Below are 9,964 nucleotides of genomic sequence, written 5' to 3' on the forward strand. Positions count from 1 at the left end.
CGCCTGAGCTGCCCGTCTGTCCAGCGCCGCCTGAGCTGCCCGTCTGTCCAGCGCCGCCTGAGCTGCCCGTCTGTCCAGCGCCGCCTGAGCTGCCCGTCTGTCCAGCGCCGCCTGAGCTGCCCGTCTGTCCAGCGCCGCCTGAGCTGCCCGTCTGTCCAGCGCCGCTTGAGCCGCCCGTCTGTCCAGCGCCGCTTGAGCCGCCCGTCTGTCCAGCGCCGCTTGAGCCGCCCGTCTGTCCAGCGCCGCCAGAGCCGCCCGCCAGTCAGGAGCCGCCAGAGCCGCCCGCCAGTCAGGAGCCGCCAGAGCCGCCTGCCAGTCAGGAGCCACTAGAGCCGCCTGCCAGTCAGGAGCCGCCAGAGCCGCCCGCCAGTCAGGAGCCGCCAGAGCCGCCCGCCAGTCAGGAGCCGCCAGAGCCGCCCGCCAGTCAGGAGCCAAAAGTGCCGCCCGCCAGTCAGGAGCCGACCGCCAGTCAGGAGCCGCCAGAGCCGCCTGCCAGTCTGGAGTCAGTCTAATTTATTGTTCTGTGTTTTTTTCAGAGAGGGGTCCAAGAAGAAAGCAAAATGGACGCCAGAGGAAGAGGAGGAGCTGTGAACACTACAAGGAGCACCGCGACTCTGAAAGTAAACAAACGGCATCACTCATTTTTAATTTCCTGACCTTTTATCACCAATCATTTCATTTAACTGGTGTTTTATGGTAACCATTCCATACATAGATATGCTTGTCCCATATTCTGTCCTTGAACTTTTGACTTTCACAGTGCCACACATTGTGGAGACTCTGCTGCTATTGCTTAGCAACACCACCCATCAGCGTCAGCAAGTGGTGGCCCAGTTGGTGGTGATGGGGCTGGTGGATGGTGTCAAAGACCTGAAGAAACTGAGGTCAGTCAGTGTCTGTCTGGGGGCCATCATGTCTAGGCTACATCCTGTAACCTGCTAGCTTTTACCATTTGAGATTCTATATTAATGTCTGTGGATGTAACATACTGTTTACATGTCAGTACTAGTTAGAGTATTGAAAGGACAAAACTTGACCTGTAACCTCTGATCTGACTTCCCTCAAGGAAAGGCACTCATATTGTTCTGTGGACAGAGGAACAGAAGGAAGAGCTACAGATGCTGTTTGAGGAGTTCAGAGACTCGGATGGTACGTTTTGAAGGTGTTCTTGATTCCGACGCTATACAATATTACCATGGTGATATGGGGTAGCAGTATTCTTCGTCTCCGTGGTGATAATGGTTGCAGACCTGGGTTAAATTACTATTTGAAATCTTTCAGTGTGCCGTTTTGCGCTCATTCTATTGGTTCCATTGTGCCAGGGAAGATCAATCAAGCCCAGCTAAAGTATTTTGAATTCAGATAGTTTTTGAACCCAGTTCTGAGTGGTTGTTATATTTCCGTAGACGTGCTGGGGAACATCCTGAAGAAGTTGGCGGCTAAACGGTCCCGCGCCCGCCTGGTGGAAAAGCTGCTCAGCATGGGCCTAGTCCACGACCGACGGGAACTCCACAAGAAGAAGATGGCGCAACCCTAATGCTCTGGGGAAGAGCTCTGGGATTGGAATGGTGAGGGGAATTTATTTCACATTGGTTGACACTTATTGTATTGGGTGTCCAGTATAGAATAGGTTGGCAGTCTAGAAATGTCATAAAAGTAGCACTACTATTATGACTGAAGAAAGTCAAAGTATTTGTGTGTAATCTGTTAAACTGAAGAACAGTTCCTGGCTGACCTCATGGCGGTCTAACAGAAGAGCCCATCCATGGGCTGAGATAATGATGATGCACTCGGAGGAGAGCGACGGCAGGAGAGGCAGGCTCAGGCAGCCAGACGGAGGAAAAGCCGGGTAGCAGAGCGGGAGAGCACGGTTGAGAAGAATGCCAGCTTGGGGACCACTCTATGGCAGGAAGGTGAGAGCAGGGCATTCATGTTCATATTTTTACAGACTACCCCATCTTGGTATCAGTATAGTAGTAGGTTCTTTTCATTTTAACATTACACACAGTCAAAGAAGATTTCCCATTGGCAAGAAGGCCACAAAACAGTTTGTTTGTCAACATTTGAAAAATGGTCCCTAAAGCTGTATTATTTTGTTACAGGTATGCCTGAACAGAACAGCAGATGACCGCGAGGAAGAAGGTGAGTGGAAATTCACGTAAAAAAGGACTAAAAGTACTGGGGGAGGGGGACACTTAGTATGTATTCCTTTATCATTGTGAATTGCTGCATCTTTGAAGTGTAGTTGAGGACATTTGTGATTTATTGTGGCAGTTAATGTTGTATTTTCATCATCAGGCTTGTCTCAGCCTGTACCACCTGTCCCTCTGACAGAGGAGAATGAGGACACAATGGAGAAAAGGAGCTTCCAGAGGTTACTACGGAAAATAGGGGTTCGAGTACCAGCCGATGAGCAGGGGGGATTTAGGCGGCAACTCAGCTATATAAAAATATATATTTTTATATCATTTTTGTTGTTGTTTTACCCACATTAAATTGCAGGACTAAGTCCCAAAAGTATTTACTTAGTTAAAAGATGGAATCCGCAATAGGGGAAACTGACGCTGTCGGCACCATGGCCATTATCGTTTTTTTGTTGTTGAGCGGAGGTGAGTGTTGCAATGCGCATCCAAAAATTGCAGTACATATTCTGCTGTTCTATTTCGCGTGCGTTCATTGATGTCCGAGAGAAAAAACAGCATTGCCTTCAGTCACTTTGTTGTTGTTGTATTATCACAAACGGACGTGGCAGTTTCACGATTAAGGATTCCAACTTTAAGGCAAGATGCAGCTTATATGAGGCACTCAACTTTGAAAATGTTGCATTTATAAAAGGCATTGAAGTGATGTCTGTGTTTTTCAAAACTTCAGCAGGCTTTCCCATAGACTACTGTATAGGTAATGTGTGTCTGATGATCGATTAGGAGTCGTTCTGGAGGATCCCAGCCAAGATAAACCAGTTAAGGGGATCCGCGACGGCAGGGGGAGAGGGGTCGGAGTGGCCATCCCCAAGGAGCCCCATCCAGGAGCAGCCGCAGGTGGAGGCAGACTCCCATGAGCAGAGAGCCCAGGCCCTCTGAGGCCTGCTGCTGGCCCACAAGAGGAAATAGCCATCTGCCTCAGCAGAACACAAAGGTCAGCAGATTAAAGACATTGGATGTGTCTGAAATGGCACCCAATTCACTATATAGTGCACTACTTTTGACCAGAACCCTATGGGCTGTGTTCAAAAGTAGTGCACTAATGAATAGCCATTATCTCATACTCCATTGATAACTCTGAATTGTGGAGATCTCATAGAATTTATCCAAGGTTGTTGCTTAGTTAACCGTAACTTTATTAGGGGATGTAATATTTCCATCAAACTCTTCACAAATGTAAGGTTTTTTACTGATGCTGTTTTGTGTTACCAAAAATCTGAATATGATTAACTACTGTATATGCGCAAACATCCACTTATATCTGACAAGCCATTTCTTTCTCTTCAGATGTCACACCTGTTGAGGATATAGATTCAGACAGTGCACCTCAGAGGTGAGAGTTCTCCATTCTGTACAGTGTATTTCTTATGCAATAGCATAGCATTGCCTGTTTATTTTCTGACTGTTTTCTCCTCTCCTTGACCATCACAGATCTTCAGAGAATAAGAAGACCTCCAGCAAGAGAAGCAGAGTGCTGTTGTTGGACAGCGATGAGGATGGAGATACTGTGCTTTAACCTAATCATAAATCTAGTCTTGTTAGTTTTACCCACAAACTCCTTTGCCTTTGTTTAGCAAGAATGACAATGACTGGCGTTTGTTAAAGAAGAAACGGACTGGCATCCAGGCTACAAAATTATTAACACGACATGTTTTGCTAACATTGCTGTCTCCTCTCCTGACAGAGGTCTCCCTCACTCTGGACCTCGTGGCTGACAGGGACGCAGTGACTCAGTCACTCCGCCCCTGCCAAGGGCAGACGACAGAGGGTCTTGATTGACGATGAGCAAGATCATGATTAGAGGAGAAGTCTTCAGCTGTATGGGGACTGAGGATGGGGAAACCTGGACCTTCACTTACCAAATATTTCTGAGAAGGCGGTAAACAAGTATTAGAGAAAATCCAAAGACCAGAGAGTGAGATAGCTCCAGGTTTATTGGAAACATGATGCATTTGATGGGCTTGTCATTATATTCTTCAGTATTCAATGTTCTGTATGTCTTTCAAAGGTCTAGCCAATACAGGGATTGTACTGTCAATGCCCAGGTTTTAGAATAAAAAAAGAGATGTTTCTTTCCATGGATTTGTCCCAAATGGCACCCTATTCCCTTTATAGTGCACTACTTTGGATCAGGGTCCATACGGTGGAAAGTGGCATTTTGAGGCAGTCCATATAAACTCAATATTGTAATAAGCAGATTACTGGTTAACTTTGATCACTTTTGGGGAAATAAAATATCTGCTGTTTTTAAAAAGCTGTTTTCAGAATGTTTCTCATGTTGCATATACAGTTCAAGGTAAAACCTGCGCATGTTGATGAATAAAAAAGTAATTACAATTTTTGCATCTGGAGTACACCAGCACACCCTTTTCACCACTAGGGGGCACGTGACAATGTAGAGTAGATTATCGGTCAACCACAAACTCAATTTCCTGGTGGATTTGTTCAGGAGCCAAGCAGAACATTTTTAAGCACATGAAAGAACCAATGTTAAAAGTATTCCTCTATTATTGAAGAGATGAGAATTTGTGCAATTTCTTAATCCTTAAACATTTCTTAATCCTTAAATTTTACAACATACTATCTGTCTTTCCTAAGTACTCCAGCATGTCACGTGTGCAACTAGAGGCAAAAAAACTCAAGACCACCTTTACTCCACACAGAGACGCGTACAAAGCTCTACGCCCTCCATTTGGTGAATCTGACCATAATTCTATCTTTCTGATTCCTGCTTACAAACAAAAGCACCAGTGACTTGCTCAATACGGAAGTGGTCCAATGTTGCCGATGCTAAACTACAGGACTGTTTCGCTAGCACAGTTTGGAATACGTTCTGGGGTTCATCCGATGGCATTGAGTTACCACATCAGTCTTGGCTTCATTAACAAGTGCATCAATGACTTCGTCCCCACAGTGACCGTATGTACATATCCCAACCATAAACCATGGATTACGGGTAACATCCGCACAAAGCTAAAGGCTACAGCAGTCACTTTCAAGTAGCGGGACACTAATCCGGACGCTTATAAGAAAACCCGCTACGCCCTCTGCAGAAACATCAAACCGAAAAGGCATCAATACAGGACTAACATCGAATTCTAATACACCGGCTCAGACACTCGGATGTGGCAGAGCTTGCAAACTATCACGGATTAAAAACGGAAACTCAGCAGCGAGCTGCCCAGTGACCCGAGCTAAATGCCTTCTATGCTTGATACGAGGCAAGCAACACTGAACTCTGCAAGAGATTACCAGCTGTTCTGGATGACTGTGTGATCACGCTCTCCGTAGCCGATATGAGTAACATTCACAAAGCTGCAGGGACAGATGGATAACCAGGACGCGTACTCAGAGCATGTGCTAGCAAGTGTCTTCACTGATATTTTAAACCTCTCCCTGACCCAGTCTGTAATATCTACAGTTGAAGTCGGAAGTTTACATACACTTAGGTTGGAGTCATTAAAACTAGTTTTTCAACCACTCCACAAATTTCTTGTTAACAAACTATAGTTTTGGAAGGTTGGTGAGGAAATCTATGTGCATGACACAAGTAAATGTTTTTTGTTTACAGATTATTTCACTTATAATTCACTGTATCACAATTCCAGTGGGTCAGAAGTTTACATACACTAAGTTGACTCCCCCTTTTTCCTCCAAACATAACGATGGTCATTATGGCCAAACAGGTCTATTTTTGTTTCCTCAGACCGGAGGACATTTTTCCAAAAAGTACGATCTTTGTCCCCATGTGCAGTTGCAAACCGTAGTTTGGCTTTTTTATGGCGGTTTTGGATCCGTGGCTTCTTCCTTGCTGAGCGGCCTTTCAGGTTATGTTGATATAGGACTCGTTTCACTGTGGATATAGATACTTTTGTACCCGTTTCCTCCAGCATCTTCACAAGGTTCTTTGCTGTTTTCTGGAATTGATTTGCACTTTTCGCACCAAAGTACGTTCATTTCTAGGAGACAGCACGCGTCTCCTTCCTGAGCGGTATGACGGCTGCATGGTCCCATGGTGTTTATACTTGCGTACTGTTGTTTGTACAGATGATCGTGGTACCTTCAGGCATTTGGAAATTGCTCCCAAGGATGAATCAGACTTGTGGCGCTCTACAATTTTTTTCTGAGGTCTTGGTTGATTTCTTTTGATTGTCCCATGATGTCCAGCAAAGAGGCCTTGAAATACATCCACAGTAGAGGTCGACCGATTATGATTTTTCAAAGCCGATATCGATTATTGGAGGACCAAAAAAGCCGATACCGATTAATCTGACAATTTTTTTATATTTTTGTAATAATGACAATTACAACAATACTGAATGAGCACTTTTATTTTAACTTAATATAATACATAAATAAAATATATTTAGTCTCAAATAAATAATGAAACATGCTCAGTTTGTTTTAAATAATGCAGAAACACAGTGTTAGAGAAGAAAGTAAAAGTGCAATATGTGCCATGTAAAAAAGCAAACGTTTAAGTTCCTTGCTCAGAACATGAGAACATATGAAAGCTGGTGGTTCAATATTCCCAGTTCTTTAATATTCCCAGTTAAGAAGTTTTAGGTTGTAGTTATTATAGGAATTATGAAGATTTGACTATTTCTCTCTATACCATTTGTATTTCATATACCTTTGACTATTGGATGTTCTAATAGGCACTTTAGTATTGCCAGCCTAATCTCAGGAGTTGATAGGCTTGAAGTCATAAACAGCAATCAATTTTCAATCAATTTTATTTTATATAGCCCTTCGTACATCAGATAATATCTCGAAGTGCTGTACAGAAACCCAGCCTAAAACCCCAAACAGCTAGAATGCAGGTGTAGAAGCACGGTGGCTAGGAAAAACTCCCTAGAAAGGCCAAAACCTAGGAAGAAACCTAGAGAGGAACCAGGCTATGAGGGGTGGCCAGTCCTCTTCTGGCTGTGCCGGGTGGAGATTATAACAGAACTATGCCAAGATGTTCAAAAATGTTCATAAGTGACAAGCATGGTCAAATAATAATCATGAATAATTTTCAGTTGGCTTTTCATAGCTGATCATTAAGAGTTGAAAAACAACAGGTCTGGGACAGGTGGCGGTTCCATAACCGCAGGCAGAACAGCTGAAACTGGAATAGCAGCAAGGCCAGGCGGACTGGGGACAGCAAGGAGTCACCACGGGCGGCAGTCCCGACGCATGGTCCTAGGGCCCAGGTCCTCCGAGAGAAGGAGAAAATTAGAGAGAGCCAAGAAACAGCGCTGTGAATCAAGCATTGCTAAGAGCTGCTGGCAAACACAGTAAAGTTTGAATGAATGCTTACGAGCCTCCTGCCGCCTACCACCGCTCAGTCAGACTGCTCTATCAAATCATAGACTTAATTATAATATAATAAACACAGAAATACATGCCTTTGGTCATTAATATGGTCAAATCCGGAAACTATCATTTTGAAAACAAAACGTTTATTCTTTGAGTGAAATACGGAACTGTTCCGTATTGTATCGAACGGGTGGCAACCCTAAGTCTAAATATTGCTGTTACATTGCACAACTTTCAATGTTATGTCATAATTATGTACAATTCTGGCAAATTAGTTCGCTACGAGCCAGGCGGCCCAAACTGTTGCATATACCCTGACTCTGCGTGCAATGAACACAAGAGAAGTGACACAATTTCCCTATTTAATATTGCCTGCTAACATTAATTTATTTTAACTAAATATGCAGGTTTAAAAATATATACTTCTGTGTATTGATTTTAAGAAAGGCATTGATGTTTATGGTTAGGTACATTCGTGCAACGATTGTGCTTTTTTCGCGAATGCGCATTTGTTAAATCATCCCCCATTTGGCAAAGTAGGCTGTGATTCGATGATAAATTAACAGGCACCACATTGATTATATGCAATGCAGGACAAGCTAGTTAAACTAGTAATATCATCAACCATGTGTAGTTAACTAGTGATTATATGAAGATTGATTGTTTTTTATAAGATAAGTTTAATACTAGCTAGCAACTTACCTTGGCTCCTTGCTGCACTCTCGTAACAGGTGATCGGCCCGCCACGCAGTTTCCTCGTGGAATGCAATGCAATCGGCCATAATCGGTGTCCAAAAATGCCGATTACCGATTGTTATGAAAACTTGAAATCGGCCCTAATTAATCGGTCGACCTCTAATCCACAGGTACACCTCCAATTGACTCAAATGATTGGCCTATCAGAAGCTTCTAAAGCCATGACATAATTTTCTGGAATTTTCCAAGCTGTTTAAAGGCACAGTCAATTTAGTATATGTAAACTTCTGACCCACTGGAATTGTGATACAGTGAATTATAAGTGAAATAATCTGTCTGTAAACAATTGTTGGAAAAATTACTTGTGTCATGCACAAAGTAGATGTCCTAACTGACTTGCCAAAACTATAGTTTGTTAACAAGAAATTTGTGAAGTGGTTGATAAACGAGTTTTAATGACTCCAACCTAAGTGTATGTAATCTGCCGACTTCAACTGTATATAGCTAAGTTATCATAACTCCCTGTGTATTTATTATTACTTATTTTATTATGTTTCACTTTTCTATTATTTATCTTTTCTTTCTCTCTTTATTGTTGGGAATGGCCAGTAAATAAGCATTTCATTGTTAGTCTACGCCTGTTGTTTATGAAGCATGTGACAAATAAAATGTATCACTCACACATTACTATCCCCCCTACTATTATCTCAAATGAGCAAAAGTACTCTGCTGTACCGTAGACTTAATTTCTGTCTTCTTCAAGGTTCACCCGTCAACTTACCTATTTCTATTTCCCCAGACCCTGTTTCTGTAAGGACGAGACCCTGTTTCTGTAAGGATGAGAGAAGGGAGAAAGTAGGTGGGTTCACAGGAATCGCAGTATGTTTACAATCAGGGCCTGTGGTCTCCCACCTTTCCCTGTTCGGCGGGGGTGGTCCCCCTGGTCCCCACATCTGGAGCGTGTTAGCCACTTCCTGTCGCTAGCATCCGGTCAGACCCCTATCCCACAGACCCAGAGCCGGGATGGGAGAGGGAGAAGCACAGCAGTGGTCTGGGCCTGTACAAACACGACAAGTGTGTGTGTGTCCTGTTACAAGAATAGTGACCCAGATATTAAATATTGACTGACAGCTCAAAGAGTTATGATTTCCAGGTTTTTGTTTTGCAATGAGGGATATAAAGAAACTGTAGAGTAGCATACTAGATGGTAGAATTGACTGTTTGTTTTAAAGTGTTACGCTTTACGGGAGGGAGTGTGAATAAACAAACATATTTCAAGTTGTAATATCAAAAGATGTGTCTATAAGACTGTGTAGAGATATACAAGAGGACATTTTGTGAAGGATATTTTCAAGAAGCGGGCATATTGTCTAGCTGTGTTCTCTGATTCTCTTTCTATAAATGTTCTTCTGTTCCTTCATGGATTGATTTACTCTTTAACTTCACTGAACCTCCCACCTCCCTGTGCTGCAGTACAGGAAAACTGTAGTTTTATAGGAAATTCAAAGCCTTTGCACCTCCAGTCAAACAGATTGCCTTGTAAACGTGAACACATCAAATCCCCCTTCTTCTTGTGTACCCATATGTGTGCCATGTGTATCGTCTACAGAACACTAACCAACTGCTCCGACACCATCAACCCACTATGGGTGGCCATATTGCCTGTATGTCATGGCAGATGGTTACAAATCCACAGGAACCCCAGGACTGTACAGAGCTGACAGAGAAGAATACAAAGTGTCATCGGGTGTTGGTATGGTTAC

At 43.3% G+C, this 9,964-nt stretch overlaps 1 long non-coding RNA gene across 2 annotated transcripts; it reads left to right on the plus strand.

The window, feature by feature from the left end:
• Window positions 1-1,718: 1,718 nt before the first annotated feature.
• Window positions 1,719-4,455, plus strand: LOC129815406 (uncharacterized). Of its 2 annotated transcripts, XR_008753423.1 has the most exons (5): window positions 1,719-1,913; window positions 2,103-3,135; window positions 3,489-3,534; window positions 3,633-3,738; window positions 3,886-4,455. It is a non-coding gene; the product is annotated as an uncharacterized LOC129815406 (long non-coding RNA). The 2 variants fall into 2 exon arrangements; XR_008753422.1 differs by having other exon boundaries at window positions 3,633-4,455.
• The last annotated feature ends 5,509 nt before the right edge of the window (window positions 4,456-9,964 follow it).

Source organism: Salvelinus fontinalis, chromosome 18 (assembly GCF_029448725.1).
Source record: "Salvelinus fontinalis isolate EN_2023a chromosome 18, ASM2944872v1, whole genome shotgun sequence".
NCBI classification, from domain to species: Eukaryota; Metazoa; Chordata; class Actinopteri; order Salmoniformes; family Salmonidae; genus Salvelinus; species Salvelinus fontinalis.